At 47.4% G+C, this 18,311-nt stretch overlaps 1 protein-coding gene across 1 annotated transcript in view; it reads left to right on the forward strand.

Moving 5' to 3' along the window:
• Positions 1 to 18,311, forward strand: part of NCK2 (NCK adaptor protein 2) — a 157,850-nt gene that overhangs the window by 12,367 nt on the left and 127,172 nt on the right. The window lies entirely within an intron of this gene.

Consider the following 18,311-nt stretch of genomic DNA (forward strand, 5'->3'; position numbering starts at 1 on the left):
TGTTATAAGAACCGTGTTGCCTCGGTGGGTTTTTTTTGTTTGGGTTTTTTTTTTTTTTTTTTTGCAGGTTCAGTTAAAGCTTGTTAACAGCTAACTCAAGGCACTGGTTAGGATTTTACAGTCCAGTAGGGCAAAGTGGGTCGTGTAAGTGGGTAAAAATAAACACTGAAATCTAAATTCTGAATTAGACTAGCCAAGAGATCAAGAAAGACTTTGAAAGGAGTTGAAGATAGAACAGAGCCTTGAAGGACACTGTAGTCTAAGATTATAGTTGATCTTAAACTTTATCTCCACAGCCATTTGAAGTTTGAGCAAGATAGGATTGACCTGACTGTCAGACCAATAGTTTAGAATCTGTCAAGTAGTAAAGTATGATTAGATCAAATGCTTTTGATCTATTAAAATAGAACACCTTTTAGCAGAGTTCAATAATATTCAGATATTTTATTGTAATGGGTAGTTTGTCTTATAATATGCTGTTTTGAAATGTTTGTGCAAGATGGTGTATGTAAATAAAATAAACCAAGGACACTAAGGCTGTTTTTGGTGCTTCAGTATTGTCTGAAATCTGATTGCTTGGGTGAAAGTTGTTCAATGGACCCCAGCCATTTTTAGCAAAGAAATGCAGATTAAGAATTGAGTAATAAATGATCAAAGGGAGGTCAAAACTTTTAGGCTTTTAAAAGCGGTGGTCAAGGTTGTGCTTCTTTCTAGATCAAGGTAAGTCCCTGCAAAAGATTGGTGTTGGCCCTATGATCCTCAACATGGTTAAGATTAAGTAGGGGATTTACAACCAGCTAGTTTGGTAAAGGATCAGCTAAGGAGGATGATTTGCTGATTGACTTGAGGGTCTTTTCCAGAGATAACAAGTAGGTTTCATTAAAAGCAGGAGGAAGTCATGCTGTAGCATCTGTGGAAATGCTGGAGGCTACAATAGTATCAGAAGGATTATCAGTGGAATTAGTATTCATATGACTGTCCAGCTAGATCTTCTCAGTCTTTCTTGCAAAATGAAATGCAATCTAATTAGCAGAGAGAGCAGAAGAGTGCGTTGGTGCTGTAAGCATAAGTACATCTGTTGCTGTCTTAAATAGTTGTTGTATATGATTATTATGCTATTACAGGTTAATGTCGTCAAGATATGGATTTTTGCTCAGAGGTGGGTGATGATTTTCTTTCCACTTTTGTCAATTGTTGGTTTTTTTGTTGTTAGGTTTGGGGTTTTTGTTTCTCAGATTAAACTACCAATACTTAGTCTCCTGTTTTGGTGGACCCTAAATATTATCTTTATATCCCTACCTTTCCAGTCAATGGAATCTTCATTCTCAAGTATATAACCCAGAAAGTACTCTTGCTTGTAGCTTTAATTCAGCTAAAAAGGTCAATGAACTTCAAGTCTAGGTCACATACAAGGCATATGCTCAGATTAACATAAAATGATCCCACATACTTAAATGTATTTGTCATACCTAGACTGCTGGGATTTGTTCTCCTCCCAGTAGGTGGGGATATATTAAATTTGCTTACCTTCCCTGGTGCGGTTGGGAAGCCAGTCAAAGCTTGCTCTGCCTCCAGCATGTAGATATTTGCTAGTACAGTAGGCAGAATAAATTGTGGCAGGATGGACTTCTATGCCACTGGGGTTCCTGGACCTGGAGCCTTAAGGAGTTCTCTCTCGAAGTCAGCCAGCAGTAGGTTGATCTTTCCCCCACTTCCCTTTGGGTCCCTTTGGTAGGGGTCCTGGAGGCCCAACAAGAACTTCTAGGCCTTGGGGCTTCCTGCCTGGGGATGTCTTGTGTTTATAGGGGTGTTTTAAACAAGCAAAGATCTAGAGAGACAGAAACGGGGGAGGAAGCAACAGGCACTGTCTAGTGCTATTTTGCATTTTCCATAGAGACCCCAGAGACAGGAGCCTCCCCTCTGAAAAGGGACTGTCAAGGCATATCAGATCCTGAGCCAGTTTTGCAGTCTGCTCCGCACAAGCCAAGAACAGGAACCAGGCCCAGATGTCTGCACTCCCTTGTGCAGTGCTAAGCCTCTCTGACAGTGCAAAGAACTTAGAGCTTGTCTGTGGTGCATCCTGGCTGCAGGAGCCCTTCAAGTAGGTGATGAGGCATGGGGTGCTTGACAGTAGGTAAAGCCACCCTGCACCTGTTGAAAAGGGCATCATTGGTTCTGCAGCCTGATAGGGATATTGAAATAGAGTCTAGGTTTGGCGAAGCCCACCAGTTAGTAATGTAAGGCTCTATACATACAGTAGATCTTCTACCCACCTTGCCTTAATACAGCCAGACATCTTTTCTTTTGTCCCAGGCCTGGCTGGCAGGGATTCAAGATCTTCTCCAGGCAGAAAAACTGCCAGGTGCCGCAACCTAATTGATGCCTGTAGGTACAGCTAAGTTGACTCCTTTCAGAGAAGATCCCTTGATTTATATCTGGGTGCTTGACTATTTCACCTGAAACTTGGTATGTGCAGAGACGGAACCCTGCTCAGTATAAAACCTTGCATGGATTCAGCTGTCAGCCCATTTATTCTTCATTCCCTCTTTCACACCTCCCTCTCTCCTTTCTCTTCTTCAAAGAAATGGTCTGCCAGAAAATAACGCTGTGCAGCTCTGTGGGTGAGGGAGTTCTAGCAGCTGCAACATTGAAACATAGGTAGTGGTTCCCAGACCTGGTCCTGGAAGCACTCCAGCCAGTCAGGTTTTCTGGATATCTACAGCGAGCATTCATTCATGAGAGAGATTTGCTTGCAGTGGAGGCAGTGCATACAAATCTCTCTCTGAAGTGTGTAATTGATAATAGCCAACCTCTTTATTTAAAAAAAAAATATTTTTCATAACTGTAGTTGAGCTTTATTGCAAAGGAAACCAGAGCTTTATTGCAAAGGAAACCAATCTATATCTATTTTATGCATGCAGAGAAATTTGTAGGTTTCACCAGACTGACACACAAAGATTAAGAACCCTATTATCGGGGACAAAATCTTTAAAAACAATAGGACCTCCTGTTAAAGTACCAAAATGAGTGGATTTCAAAGGCAGGCTACTAAGGAACCATCTGGACACATTACTGGTGCCTGTATTTGATTGACTGATGGCTGAGTTACAGATAAGGTTTACGCTCACCATAGCTATTATGCTAAATCAGAGGCACTGAGAGGCAGATGCACTAAAGCTAAATGAGCCTTTAATGACTCTCCAACGAGGAAAGGAAAATTTGATCCGTTGCATGCATCAAAGGGCTTTTACCGAGGAAGCCAGCAGCTAACGAAAACGGAATGGAGATGAGCAATTAGTGTGAAAACCCCATTGAAACGACATGCACTAACCTTTTCCGATTGCCTTTACGCAGGAAAAAGGCAGGAAAACTAACGAGAGGTCTGGACCACTCGTTAGGACAGCTCTGTGACAGGAAAAATCATTAAGAGAAAAAATAAACAAACTTTGAGCCAATCCCAGCGCATTAGCAGAGCTAAAAGCGCTGTGATTGGTCCAAAGGACGTCAGAAAAACATAAATAAATAAAAATAAAAAAAGGATCGGGAGGGGGCAAGGGCGCTCATCAGGAGCGTCCTGTACGGACGGCCTTGCCCCCCCCCCGCTGCTCCCCACTTTCCGCCGCTCCCCCCACCCCGAAAAAGCAAAATTCAAGCAGCCCCTGCCCCCCTCCCTTCCTCACTACTCTCTCACCTCAGCTCCGCCTCCCGACATCCTCCGTCCTGTGCCCCGCCCCCTTTTGGGGTCGTCGCCGCCATTCCCCTCCTCCATCGGGCCCCCCTCCCTCTTACCGGGCCCGTGCAGCGCCTGTCTCCTCTGTCCGAAGGCGCTGCACGGGCAAGAAGAAAGCTGATGCCTGCCTTCGCCCAGCTTCGATGGCGCGTCTTTCTCCTGCTGGGCCCGCCCCTGTCTGACGTCAGTAACCTACGTAGGTTACTGACGTCAGACAGGGGCGGGCCCAGTTACTGACGTCAGACAGGGGCGGGCCCAGCAGGAGAAAGACGCGCCATCGAAGCTGGGCGAAGGCAGGCATCAGCTTTCTTCTTGCCCGTGCAGCGCCTTCGGACAGAGGAGAGAGGCGCTGCACGGGCCCGGTAAGAGGGAGGGGGGCCCGATGGAGGAGGAGAATGGCGGCGACGACCCCAAAAGGGGGCGGGGCACAAGACGGAGGATGTCGGGAGGCGGAGCTGAGGTGAGAGAGTAGTGAGGAAGGGAGGGGGGCAGGGGCTGCTTGAATTTTGCTTTTTCGGGGTGGGGGGGAGCGGCGGAAAGTGGGGAGCAGCGGGGGGGGGGGGGCAAGGCCGTCCGTACAGGACGCTCCTGATGAGCGCCCTTGCCCCCTCCCGACCCTTTTTTTTTATTTTTGTTTTGATTTGGGAGCCATGTGCTTGTGATTTGACTGTGTTTTGACTGTTTGTGGCATGCGCAGAGCAGCTAACATAACGCTTGGCTGCTCTGCGCATGATTTGGGGGCCGATTAACGATGTGTATTGTGATTCTTTGATACATTGTACGTTTCAATACCGATCTCAGCATGTGTGACTTTTTTTTTTGGTGCATTTTTCGTTATTTTAAAATCGTTAGGGACTTTAACGATTTAGATTTTTTTACGTTTGGTTGCTGCATCTGCCCCTAAGTGTAGGCAGTCAACTTGAGATTTACCCATTTTTCATCAGCAGATAATCTGAGTTTATTCTTGGAACTGCATGAATGTTCTCTGAAATATTCAGTCGCCCAAGTGCTGCCTCTTTGCATCGAATGACAATGAGAAACTTCCATGGTTTTGTTTCATAATTCCTGCAAAAAATAGAATTGCATTGGGGGTATTTATGCTTCTTTTCCAGAACTGTTATGAAATGAAAAGGAATTGAGGGTCAGTGATACTCCTTGCACCCTACCGGCCCAGACAGATGTGGCTTCCTCCGTGTGTTTGACTGGAATTCTGTAATTCTGTATAGTTAAGGATTTTGCCAAACATAATTGCTTGGGATTGGAGAAACATTTACCTGAACCTTCAGTCTCTGGCCCTTATAGCATGGATGTTGAGCGCCAGGTAATATTTGTTACAAGTTCTGCAGCAGGTTAGGAAATTCCTAATATTGGCCAGAAACCCCTCTACTAGGAGGTCCTACAGTTTTAAATGGAAGAGATTCTCTATGTGGTGCGCACAAAATGTCCAGCATCTCTTCTGGGAATTATGTATCAGATTGATTTGGAGACTGTATCAGTTAGGGTACATTTGAGTTCCACTGCAGCTGTTTATAAACATTTCAAAGGTGTTCCCATATCTTTGTATCATATGATATCAAGACTGGTGCAAATTGAAAACCGCCAATAGCCTGGGGCCCAGATGTGGTCCTTGTGTGATTAGCAGATCCTCCTTTTTGAATTTACAGAATCTTCAGACTTGGACTGTCACTTTCCAGGTGAAAGATTTGTAGTGGTGATTTCCTCAGCAAAGAGTAGGTGTATTCTCCATACACCAGTTTCTGCCATATTTTTCTACTGTATGGATATCAAGGTGAAGGGATAGTGGCTTTGCCCAGTCTGTATTGAAGAAAAGTTTTTGTAAATAGTTCAGCTGCAACACATTCTTCTACATACCTAGTCAGCATTGAATAAAGTCTATTTTTACATGAGTAATGAGTCTGTTCTTGAGCATATTTACCCATATAATGATCATCTTCATTTGTGTGCTTATGGAACTCTAAGCTATGGGAGTTAACACTTTTGTATGGTCAAATCATCCTTTATGAGAGAGAAAGCAAGGTGTATACAATCCCTCCCTTTGCTCCCAGAGCTAAAGCTGAACTTTCTTTAAAAAAAAACAAACAAAAAACTGAAGAAATATGTGCAGGGACATCCTGAGCAGAAGCTCCTGCAGTGACCCAGGTAATAATTAGGTTTAGGTTTATTTATATCCTGCCTGTACCCAACATGGGGTGCAGTAACACATACATAATTTAAAACAAAAAACCAAAACAAACTATACAAATTAAAATACACATATACAAGTACCCTAGGATAAATTACTTTATCCTGCATTCTGAGGCTGTCTCTGCACTGTAAGATATTATTTGTGTTGCTGATATCCAGCTGGTTTACAGAAAATCCCCATGACAAGCAGCTTTCCTTTTCAAACTACTATATGTGTGGTGTTTTTTCATTTTGTGTTTGTGGTAGTCATGGGAAAGTCTTCATCTGCAAACCATACATTTTGGTTCCTCCTGGAACTCTGCAATTTTGGGCCCTAAATCTGTTTGCTGTTGCATGTCCTCTGAGGGTTAAGAAATAGAAGAAGACCTAACCTGCAAACTGAACCCAGGTTCTCTGCATGATAGTGCAGAGCACTGCTGTAGGGCCGGCCTGGTTTGACAAAGGACAGAACAGGTGATGAAACATAGTGAAAGCTGAACAGAAAAGCATAAAGACTTGAAAAGTGCATATTCTAAGCATTGCACATAGGTTTGTTTGTTTGGGGTGGTGTGTGTGTGTGTGTACATATGCATGCAAATGTGGGCATTACGGGTAGTAATGGGGCGAGGGAGATGATTTAGGGATGGCAGCCCCTTTCCCTCTCCCACCCTCTTTCTTTCTCTTTAGAGTAATAGTCTCCCAATGCAGTTCTGTGGGAAGTGGGGGGGAGGGGTTCAGACAACTGCAGTGATAGAAACATCAATATGCTAAAATACAGTGGTTAGGGAATGACTTCTTTCAAATTGCCCTTACTCTTTCCCAGTCACTCTACTCAAACAAAGTCAACACATTCATACATAGGCATTGTGAGGGGTTGCAAGTTGATCCCATGAAGCATTTTCTCCCCCCCCCCCCGCCACACACTATCCTTGTTGAACTGTCTCTGCATTTACTTTTAGTATAATTTCTAATGTGAAACCTGGTGATGAGCAATATAGCCATGGTTGCTCTGTATGCTGACACGTGTGATTTATCCCTGTAATTTGTACTTGTGGAGAAACAAGACATGACCGGTTGCCTTGGGACAGTAGTAGTGTGGTTTAAATATAAAATGCATCCTTTGAGATCTGTCGGAAGTGACATCTGATGGTTAGATTTCATAGTTGGTTTCATATTTGTAAGGTAACAACATGTGGATTTTAGAACATGTAAATGTTAGCAGCCAGAGAGGAAGATGGTTGCCAGAGCACATGCTGTGTTATTAGCTCCACAAAGTTCGCTGTTTGCTTGTGTGGATGAATGTGACTCTGATGGGGAAGCAGAAAGCAAGACCCATACCTTTCCTGCTGCACATGGGGCTCTCTTCTTATTTGACCAGTTAATGGATCTCTTTCTAGCCCCTGCATTGAGGAGAAGCATGCTGTGATGGAGCCATGCTGGCATGGCTAGATGAGGGTGACTTCTTTAGCCCAGAGCATGGCAATACTCTGCAGAGACCCAGAAGTGAAGTTTATACCAGGGCCTCTGGGGCTGATGGAGGGGGCTGCAGCTTCAAGCCAGACATGTAAGGAAGGTACCAGCAGAGTTGTCTTGTGCTGTAGATGGACCCAGGCTGTCTTCAGCTTCAGCTGTTGGTATAGTACAGGAGGAGTATTCTAAGGCTGGTGGTATGACTGTTGGCGACCTAGATGAGTTGAAAAGATCATCTCAATGAGGTCTTTGATATAACATTACAAGTGGTGGTTACAGCCATAGCTGGAATGGAGAAATTCTTAACACATTGTTTAGATAGATTTATGGAGAACGTGAAATGTTTGTAGATCCAAGTTTCGCAGAAGAAGGCAAATTAGTGGGGAAACATGAGGAGCATTTGAGGGTCAATGGAACAGCAGCTTGTTGATCTCCAGAACTGTAAATGAATCTTGATGAAGGGTCAAGAGTTGATTACACCACAATTTGAAAGTGTTTGAGAATCAAATAAGGAGACTTAATTTGAGATTTGTGGGGTTTCCTAAATTCTGTTTAATCTCCTGTTGATATGGTGAAGAAATATGTTTTAGAAATCTTCCAGATTCCTAATGAAGCCCTGCCCCTCTTTCCCAGGCTGCTTATGTTAAGAACAGAAGCATAACAATACTTGTACAGACCAAAGGTCCATCAAGCCCAGTATCCTGTTTCCAACAGTGGCCGATCCAGGTCACAAGTATCTGGCAAGATCCCAAAAGAGTAGAAACAGATTTTTTGCTGTTTGTCTCAGAAATAAGCAGTGGATTTTCCTAAGTCCATCTTAATGGCTCAAGGGCTCTTCTTTTAGGAAATTTGCCAAACCTTTTTTAAAACCCTGCTAACCTAACTGCTTTTAACACATTCTCTGGCAGCGAATTCCAGAGTTTAATTACACGTTGAGTGAAGAAATATTTTCTCCAGTGTGTTCTAAATTTACTGTTTAGGAGCTTCATTGTGTACCCCAGAGTCCTTGTATTTTTGGGATAAGTAAACAAGTGATTCATGTCTACCAGTCCCACATCTCTCAGTATTTTGCAGACCTTTATCATATCCCCCCTCAGCTGTGTTCATCTCCAAACTGAACAGCATTAGCTTCTTTAGCCTTTCCTTCTAGGGAAGTCATCTTATTTCCTTTATCATTTTCCTTGCCATTCTCTGTACCTTTTCTAATTCCGCTATATCATTAGAGATGTGGTGACCAAAATTTGCTCTTACTATTCGAGATGCAGTCACACCATGGAGCAGTACAGAGCATTATAATAATCTATTTTGTTTTCCATTCCTTTCTTAATAATTCCTAACATTGTTTGCTTTCTTAGCTACCCGCTACACACGGAGTTTCAACATATCAACTACAATGGCACCTAGATCCTTTTCTGGGTGGTGACTCCTGATGTGGAACATTGCATCATTTAGCTATAGTTCGGATTCCTCTTTCCTCTGAGTCACTTTAGCAGTTGCTCACATTAACTCCCAAATTCTATAGAAGTCACAAAAAATTGTGCACACAAATTTGTGTGTGCAATTTAATTGAATAAAGAGCCAATTAGCACTTAAGTAATTATTTGTGCTCATTGGATTTAATTAAAATTTACACACACAAGTTTAGACATGAGATTTACGTGTGGGTCCAAAAAGGGGGCAGGACCATGGGCGGATTGGGAGCATACCCACAATTTATGCATGTTATAGAATGATGAGGATCTGCGCTAATGTAGGTGCAGAAATTTACACCAAGGTTTCATTGGTGTGCATGGTCGCACCTAAATGTAGTTGCAGTTCCCGGCGCTAAGCACTATTTTTATAGAATAGCGCTAAGTGCTTTTTTGGTGCTGATTTTTTTTAGACGCTATTTATAGAATGTCGTCCAAAATGTCATCTGCCATTTGGATGCCCAGTCTTGTAAGGTCCTCTTGCAGTTTTTCCCAATTCTGTTGTGATTGAGCAACTTTGAATAACTTTGTGTCAATAGCAAATGTAATCACATCATTCATTATTCCCGTTTCTAGATCATTTTATAAATACGTTAAAAAGCAGCGGCCCCAGCACAGACACCTGGAGAACTCCACTATTTACCTTTCTTCATTAAGAATATTTACCATTTAACCTTACTCTGATTTCTATCTTTTAACCAGTTCTCATCCACAATAGGGCATTGCTTCCTATTCCATGACTTTCTAATTTCCTCAGGCATCTTTCAAGAGGTACTTTAACAATTGCTTTCTGAAAACCAGATACACTATGTGAACTGGCTCACCTTTATCCACATGTTTGTTCACTCCTACAAAGAATTGTAGGAGATTAGTGAGGCAAGATTTCTCTTGGCTAAATCCACGTTGGCTTTATTCCATTAATCCATGCCTATTTGTATGCTCAGTAGAATTGAGCGAGTTGGGGGAAGAGGACTGCAGTTGGAGATCTGTGCTGATTGGATTTAACACTTTTTTGGGCGGTATCAGAGGCAGATGCAGCAACCAAACGTAAAAAAATCAAAATCGTTAAAGTCCCTAACGATTTTTAAAAAACGAAGAATGCACCAAAAAAAAAAGTCACACATGCTCAGATCGGTATTCAAACGTACAATGTATCAAAGAATCACAATACACATCGGTAATCGGCCCCTAAATCATGCGCAGAGCAGCCAAGTGTTTTGCTGGCTGCTCTGCGCATGCTGCAAACGTAAAAACAAACAAAAAAAAAAGCCACAACAAATACACGTGGCTACCCGGTCAGCAAAATCCCAAAACAAAGGATCGGGAGGGGGCAAGGGCGCTCATCAGGAGCGTCCTGTATGGACGGCCTTGCCCCCCCCCCCGCTGCTCCCCACTTTCCGCCGCTCCCCCCCCCCCCCCGAAAAAGCAAAATGCTAGCTGCCCCGGTCCCCCTCCCTTCCTGTTCCTGTGTTCTACAGAGCTAACTCCGCCTCCCGTCATTCTTGTGCCCCGTGCCCCGCCCCCGCTGCCCCCCCTGAGGTCGACTACGCCGCTCCCCCCCTCCACCGAGACCCCCCTCCCTATTAACGACCCGAGCAGCGCCTCTCACCTCTTTCAGAAGCGCTGCACGGGCAGGAAGAGCTATTGTGTTGGTTGTAGTCTCCATGACGTCTCTTCTTCCCTGGCCTAGGCCCTGCCTCCTTCTGACGTAAGTAACCTACGTCAGAAGGCGGCGGGGCCTGGGCCAGGGAAGAAGAGACGTCATGGAGACTACAACCAACACAATAGATCTTCCTGCCCGTGCAGCGCTTCTGAAAGAGGTGAGAGGCGCTGCTCGGGTCGTTAATAGGGAGGGGGGGTCTCGGTGGAGGGGGGGAGCAGTGTAGTCGACCTCAGGGGGGACAGCGGGGGCGGGGCACGGGGTGAAAGAATGACGGGAGGCGGAGTTAGCTCTGCAGAACACAGGAAGGGAGGGGGACCGGGGCAGCTAGCATTTTGGTTTTTCGGGGGGGGGGGGGAGCGGCGGAAAGTGGGGAGCAGCGGGGGGGGGGGGGGGCAAGGCCGTCCATACAGGACGCTCCTGATGAGCGCCCTTGTCCCCTCCCGATCCTTTTTTTATTTTTTTATGTTTTTCTGACGTCCTTTGGACCAATCACAGCGCTTTTAGCTCTGCTAATGCGCTGGGATTGGCTCAAAGTTTGTTTATTTTTTCACTTAATGATTTTTCCTGGCACAGAGCTGTCCTAACGAGAGGTCCAGACCTCTCGTTAGTTTTCCTGCCTTTTTCCTGCGTAAAGGCAATCGGAAAAGGTTAGTGCATGTCGTTTCAATGGGGTTTTCACACTAATTGCTCATCTCCATTCCGTTTTCGTTAGCTGCTGGCTTCCTCGGTAAAAGCCCTTTGATGCATGCAACGGATCAAATTTTCCTCGTTGGAGGGTCATTAAAGGCTCATTTAGCTTTAGTGCATCTGCCTCTCAGTTTTTTATGGAGCATTTTAGTAGTGTGCTTGAATTTACGGACCCCTGGTGTTTCTGTAATTGAACAAGATTAGAGTTATTTACTATTCAGTTAACAGGGGTCTCTGTTCTTGAATTTAGAGTGTAACCATGAAAGTGTGAGCTTCAGACTCTTGACACAGGCCAATTAGGCTGAAACACAACCTGTGTTGAGCCATTTGAAGATACTTAATAAAGGAGAATTGTACATCTCTGTATATTGTCTGTATGTCGCTCACCTCTGCTGTTTTTCCTTTTTGGACTCAGATTCCCAACACTTTGGGGTTCCTGCATTTGGACCAAGAGCAGGGACTCACCTTGAGCTCTCTGATGGTCCAGGTGGCAACACTTTCCAGCTTTCAGAGGAAGGTGAAGGGCACCTCTCTGGCACTGCACAGAGAGGTGGCACTCTTGCACCCTCTGCTTTGTACTTCTTTTCCTTTCTGGGACCTTTAGTTTGGTTCTCTGGGCATTGTTGAGGGGCTCCATTTGAGCCCTTGCACTTAGCTTCCCTCAAGGACCTCACTTTTAAGACAGTTTTTCTGGTAGCAATCACCTCTGCTAAGAGGGTCTGAAAATGTAGGACCTATTTTTCCAGGAAACCGTAGATGATTTAATGTCCTGGTGTATGGTCGCATCCTTTGTGCCGAAGGTGGTGTCTCTGTCCCATGTGAATCAGGAGGTGTGTTTATCCTTCTTCCTGTTTGGGGGGGGGGGGGGGGTTCTTGGAACCAAAGGCTCCACAAACTGGATGTCTGGAGGGCTTTTCTCTGGCACCTGAAGGAAACAAATGAGTTTAGTTTCTGTGATCAACTTTGTGCTCTTTCATGGCCCTTGGAAGAGCCAGGCGGCCTCTAAGGCATCTGTTGCAAGATGGATTAAGGCGGCTATTGAGTCTGCCCACATCGGTATGGGTCATCTGGACTTTTTGCAGGATTGTGTACACAAAGGCTTGGCCTATAATTCCCTGCGGGTGCAAGTGGCAGCATTGGCCTCCCTGCGTGGCAAGGTTGAAGGCGTGTCCCTAGCTGCTCATCCAGATGTGGCACGGTTTCTTAGAGGGGTGCTTCGGCTCCGTCCTCCCGTGCAGGCACCTTGTCCAGCTTGGAACCTGGGGTTAGTATTGAAGGCCCTTCAGGGGGCTCCCTTTGAACTGCTTCGGCTTGCTTCAGAGAAAGATTTGACACTGAAGGCAGTCTTTTTAGTGGCCATTACTTTGGCGAGACGGGTGTCAGAGCTCCAGGCGCTGTCCTGTAGAGACCCTTTTCTGCAATTCTCAGAGTCAGGGGTCACGGTTCGGATCGTGCTTTCCTTCATGCCTAAGGTGGTTTCAGCGTTTCACCTAAACCAGCTTGTTTTTCTTCCCTCCTTTGTTGAGGAGGAGTTTCCAGAACATTTGGGCAGTTACACCTTTTGGATGTGCGCAGGACTCTGTTGCAGTATCTGCGAATTACAAATTCTTTCAGGACCTCTGATCAACTTTTTGTGCTGTTTGCAGGTCCTCGCAGAGGGCTTCAGCGTCTAAAGCCACTGTTGCCCGTTGGCTCAAAGAAGCTATCTTTTCAGCAAATCTGCTGTCTGGCCGGGCTCCGCCTGAAGCCTTTAAGGCACATTCCACAGGAGCGATTTCCTCTTCCTGGGCGGAAACTGGAGCACTATCTCTTCATGAGATTTGCAGTGCTGCAACATGGGCTTCTAAGCTCTCTTTCGCCTGACATTACAGGCTGGATGTGGCTGCCAGGAGGGATGCGCGTTTTGGAGCACAGGTGCTAGCGCGTGGTGTGGCTTGTTCCCACCCTATTTAGGGATTGCTTTGTTACATCCCATACATAATGGCTTCATCTGCTTGATGACAAGGAAGGGAAAATTAGGTTCTTACCATGATAATTTTCTTTCCTTTAGTCATAGCAGATGAAGCCATGAGCCCTCCATGTATGATTGTCTGTATTGCAGTGATTCTGATATTAGGTGCTGTTCTTGTTTCCTGAAGTTATATTCCTTCTTTGGGGAGTCGGAAAACAGTCTTCAGCATTCTTGTTACAGTTATAGGAGGATGAGTTCATTCCCTCCATTTCATGTTTTGGGAGGTTGAGTTTATTCCCTCCAGGAGGATGCAAGTATTCCCTCTGTTTATACAAAGTGAAGAACGAGTTTATTCCCTCCAGGAGGATGAGTTCATTCCCTCCTTTTTTGAGTTCATGCCCTTGTTAAGGGGCCATCATTCTCTGTGAGGAAAGTTCATGTTATTCCCATTCCTTGTCATCATGCAGATGCAGCCATTACAGATGGGTTGTGTCCATCAGCCAGCAGAGGGAGATAGAGAGCACACTTTTTTTCAGTGCCACATAGCCAGCTAGCACTACCTCTCTTCAGTATTCTCTATCTCCCTTAGCAGAGTGGCTGCAGCTTCTTCGAGCTTCATCTAAAATCTGCCTGGAGGTTGCTCCTGTGCTTTTGCCAGTTGTTAGCAGGGGTGTTGGTGGCTATAGCAGCTTTACTTTAAAGGCACATAGGTTTGCCCTTTCCCTGCCTTACCCATACCTCCGTGGATGTAGACACATTGCTTAGCTTTCCCTGTCCTTCCCCACCAACAGTAGATGCAGGCACATAGGTTCGCCCTTTTCCTGCCTTTCCCACTCACCTGAGCCTCCAGAGTTCTATTTACCTCTGCTTTCCTCACAGCGTTTAAAAAAAAAAAAAAAAAATTGCGTCGCGCTTTGGGGTTTAGGCGCTGGAACAGAGGTTTTTCCTTGCCTTTTTCTGTGGTACTGGAGCTGTGATACTCGGTCCAGTGAGGTAAGAGTGTTTTCTGACTCTTCTGGGGTGGGCCCGCGATCAGGCGATTTTGGCGCGAACCGCCATTTTGAATTTTACCGCCGTTTTCGGCGATGGCTGCGGAAACAGTAAAGCGCTGTTCCAAGTGTGGCAAGCGCAGATCAGCAGCGGGGCTCTGTAAATCGTGCTGTACAGACGTTAGAGCCGGCCTGAGCATGGCGAGCGACGATTCTTCGCGCTTTGAGCTGGCAGCGGACGCCATTTTGAATTTACCACATGGCGCGACCTCCGCTGAGATGGAGAGTCCTGAGCCCTGGGGGAGGCCTCGGAGTGAGGCTGATATGAGAGCTACTAGCCCCGGTAGAGATCCGGGTGCCCAGGGTGAGTTTTTCTCCCCTGATTTTATCCTGTTAATGCATAAAGCATACATGCTTAAAAGAGCTCTCCCACAAAGCCCTGCAGGGGACTCTTCTAATGCCCCCCCCCCCCCCCCCCCCCCCCGGTGGATTCTAGCCTGGGTATGCCCTCTGAGGCGTTATTCCCTGATAATTGCCAGAATGTGAAGCGCAGAAGGGCTCATTCCCCTTCTGAGAGTGCGGCACCTCCATTCTCCCCCCCCCCCCCCCCCGTGGTCGGGTTGCAAGGATTCGGAGGACTCTGGCAGGCCTTCATGGTCTGAGGAACCAGAGTCTGGTGCAGAAGTGACTCAGGATCTGGACGATCCCTCCGCAGTGAGGAATTTCCACCGTGATGAGCTGCCAGCGCTTATTTCTGATGCCCTGCAGGCTCTCTCTATTGAGGACCCTGCCAGTGGCATAGCCTCCTCTGTGAATCCTAGGATGGCTAGTACCAAAAAGCCTGCTCGAGCCTTTCCTTTGCATGACTCCATCCAAGAGCTTATTTCGGCTCAATGGGCTGACCCCGAGGAACCTTTGAAAGTTTCCAGGGCTATGGGGCAATTATACCCTCTGAGTGAGGAGCATATGGCTCGCTTTGCTATGCCTAAAGTGGATGCCCTCGTCACAGCTGTGACAAAGAGAACTACCCTCCCTGTTGAAGGAGGTGTTGCCCTGAAGGATATTCAAGACCGTAGACTGGAATCAGCACTTAAAAGGTCATTTGAAATAGCAGGTCTCATTATTCGGGCGTCTGCATGCAGTTGTTATGCTGCTAGAGCCTGCCTGGCTTGGTTGCAACAGGCAGTGGAACAGCCCAGTGATGGAGCGGGGTCCTTTTCAGATGTGGTCCGCGGATGGAGTCGGCCTTGTCCTTTCTTGCTGACGCCCTTTATGATATTGTCAGAGCTTCGGCTAAACACATGGCAGTAGCAGTGGCGGCTCGCCGTCTTCTTTGGCTACGGCATTGGGCGGCGGACATGGCCTCTAAGCAAAGGTTGGTGAAGTTGCCCTTTCAAGGCCTTCTCCTATTTGGTGAAGAGTTGGAGAAAATTGTGAAGGGCCTGGGTGAGGCTAAACCCCAGCGCTTGCCCGAAGATAGGCCTCGGCCTTCCTCTAAGGGTGCGGCGGTCCACTCCTCTTACAGACCTCGCTTCCGTGAAGCTCGAAGGTACCGCCTGGGGCGTTCTGCTGGGTTCACTTCTCGTGCCCGTTTTCAGCAGAGGAACTCCTTTCGCTCGGACAAACGTTCCGCAGCCACTGGCTAAAGGCCTGGAGTTCAGGGGCGACCCTCTCAATGATGGTGCGCCGGCCCTCTCCTTGAGTCCTGTCATCGGAGGACATCTTTCCCTCTTTGCCGAGGAGTGGGTCAACATTTCCTCAGATCAGTGGGTCTTGGACCTGATCAGAGAGGGTTACAGAATAGAATTTGACCCCCCTGTAAGAGACGTGTTTGTGGAGTCCCGATGCGGTTCTGCCGCCAAACGGGCGGCGGTAGAGGAGACTTTACAGGGTCTGATTCAGATAGGGGCTGTGTCCCCGGTACCTCCCGCCGAACACGGCTGCGGCCGCTACTCCATCTACTTTGTGGTGCCGCGAAAAGGAGGGTCCTTTCGCCCTATTCTGGACTTAAAAGAATTAAACAAGTCCCTGAGAGTGCGGCATTTTCACATGGAAACCCTGCGCTCCGTCATTGCGGCGGTACAGCCAGGAGAGTTTCTCACGTCTCTGGACTTGAAAGAAGCTTACTTGCACATTCCAATTTCACCCCCGCACCAGACGTTTCTGAGGTTTGCGGTGATGGGAAAGCATTTCCAGTTCCGGGCCTTGCCTTTTGGCCTCACCACAGCTCCCCGCACCTTTTCGAAGGTTATGGTGGTAGTAGCTGCCTTTCTACGGCGAGAGGGTATTCGGGCTCACCCGTACCTGGACGACTGGCTCATTCGAGCAAACTCGGCTGTGGAGAGTCAGCATGTAACAGCCAGAGTGGTCGCAGTACTTCAATCTCTGGGCTGGGTCGTCAATTTGGCCAAAAGTCACCTGACCGCCTCACAGTCTCTAGTATATTTGGGGGCCAGGTTCGACACAGCCTCGGGGTATGTGTACCTACCCGAGCAAAGGCGGTGCAAGCTTCAGAATCAGATCCGTCTGCTCCTGAGGGTGCCCCGCCTGCGAGCTTGGGACATTGTCCAGCTGCTTGGATCGATGACGGCCACCATGGAACTGGTGCCCTGGGTGAGAGCGCACCTGAGACCTCTACAGTATGCTCTACTCCAAAGATGGTCTCCAGTATCTCAGGATCAATGCAGACTCTCTTGGCTCCCTGCGGCCGGACTCAGCATGGAGTGGTGGCTCTCAGACAGCATGCTGCGGTGAGGAATGCCGCTGGCGCTCCCCGATTGGTGTCTAGTAGTGACAGATGCCAGCCTGAAGGGCTGGGGAGCACATTGCAAGGGGAATCATGCCCAGGGTCTATGGACACCCGAGGAGTCTGAGTGGTCCATCAACCGCCTAGAGTTGAAAGCGGTGTTTCAGGCGCTTCTGGCCTGTCAAATGACCCTGGAAGGATTGGCTGTCAGAGTGATGTTGGACAACACGACAGCAGTGGCCTACATAAATCAACAAGGCGGCACTCAGTGCAGAGCTCTAGCTGTGCAGGCCGAACAAATTTGCCACTGGGCCGAGCTGCATTTACAGTTTCTGTCGGCAGCTCGCATTGCAGGTCAGAGCAACGTGCAAGCCGATTAAGCAGGCATCAGATCGATCCAGCGGAGTGGGAACTTGCAGACGAAGTATTCCTGCAGATATGTGCCAAGTGGGGCAAGCCAGTGATGGATCTAATGGCGACAAGCTCCAATGCCAAAGTTCCGTGCTTCTTCAGCAGATGGAGAGATCCTCGTTCGGCGAGGTTGGATGCCATGGCTCAACCATGGCCTCCGGGCCTTCTGTATCTGTTCCCTCCGTGGCCTTTGATAGGGCAAGTGCTCCTGCGGATTCGGCTGCATCCAGGAGAAGTGGTTCTCGTCGCCCCGGATCGGCCCAGGAGGCCTTGGTATGCGGTCCTCCGACAGATGCTCGTAGAGGATCCCCTTCAGTTACCTCTGGTTCCCAACCTGTTGTCACAGGGTCCGGTGACCATGGAGGACGCCGGCCGATTTGGTCTTATGGCCTGGCGATTGAGAGGGCGCAATTGAGAGATAAAGGCTATTCCAACAAAGTAATTACCACTCTCCTGCAAGCCCGCAAGCGTTCCACTTCTGTGGCTTATGCCAGGATTTGGCGCCAATTTGAGTCTTGGTGTGCTTCAAAAGCAATCACACCCATGCAGGCTCCTGTCTCGCCGATTCTGGACTTTTTGCAGGATGGTGTACAAAAAGGCCTGGCCTATAATTCCCTGTGGGTGCAAGTGGCAGCGTTGGCCTCCCTGCGTGGCAAAGTCGAAGGCGTGTCTTTGGCTGCTCATCCAGATGTGGTACGGTTTCTTAGAGGGGTGCTTCGGCTCCGTCCTCCCGTGCGTGCACCTTGTCCAGCTTGGAACCTGGGGCTGGTGCTGAAAGCCCTTCAGGGTGCTCCCTTTGAACCGCTTCGGCGTGCTTCAGAGAAAGGTTTGACACTGAAGGCCATCTTTTTAATGGCTATTACTTCGGCGAGACGGGTGTCAGAGCTCCAGGCGCTGTCCTGTAGAGACCCTTTACTGCAATTTTCAGAGTCCGGGGTCATGGTTCGGACCTTGCCTTCCTTCTTGCCTAAGGTGGTTTCAGTGTTTCACCTAAACCAACCTATTTTCTTG

The sequence above is a fragment of the Microcaecilia unicolor genome, chromosome 4, assembly GCF_901765095.1.
Source record: "Microcaecilia unicolor chromosome 4, aMicUni1.1, whole genome shotgun sequence".
Classification (NCBI taxonomy): Eukaryota; Metazoa; Chordata; class Amphibia; order Gymnophiona; family Siphonopidae; genus Microcaecilia; species Microcaecilia unicolor.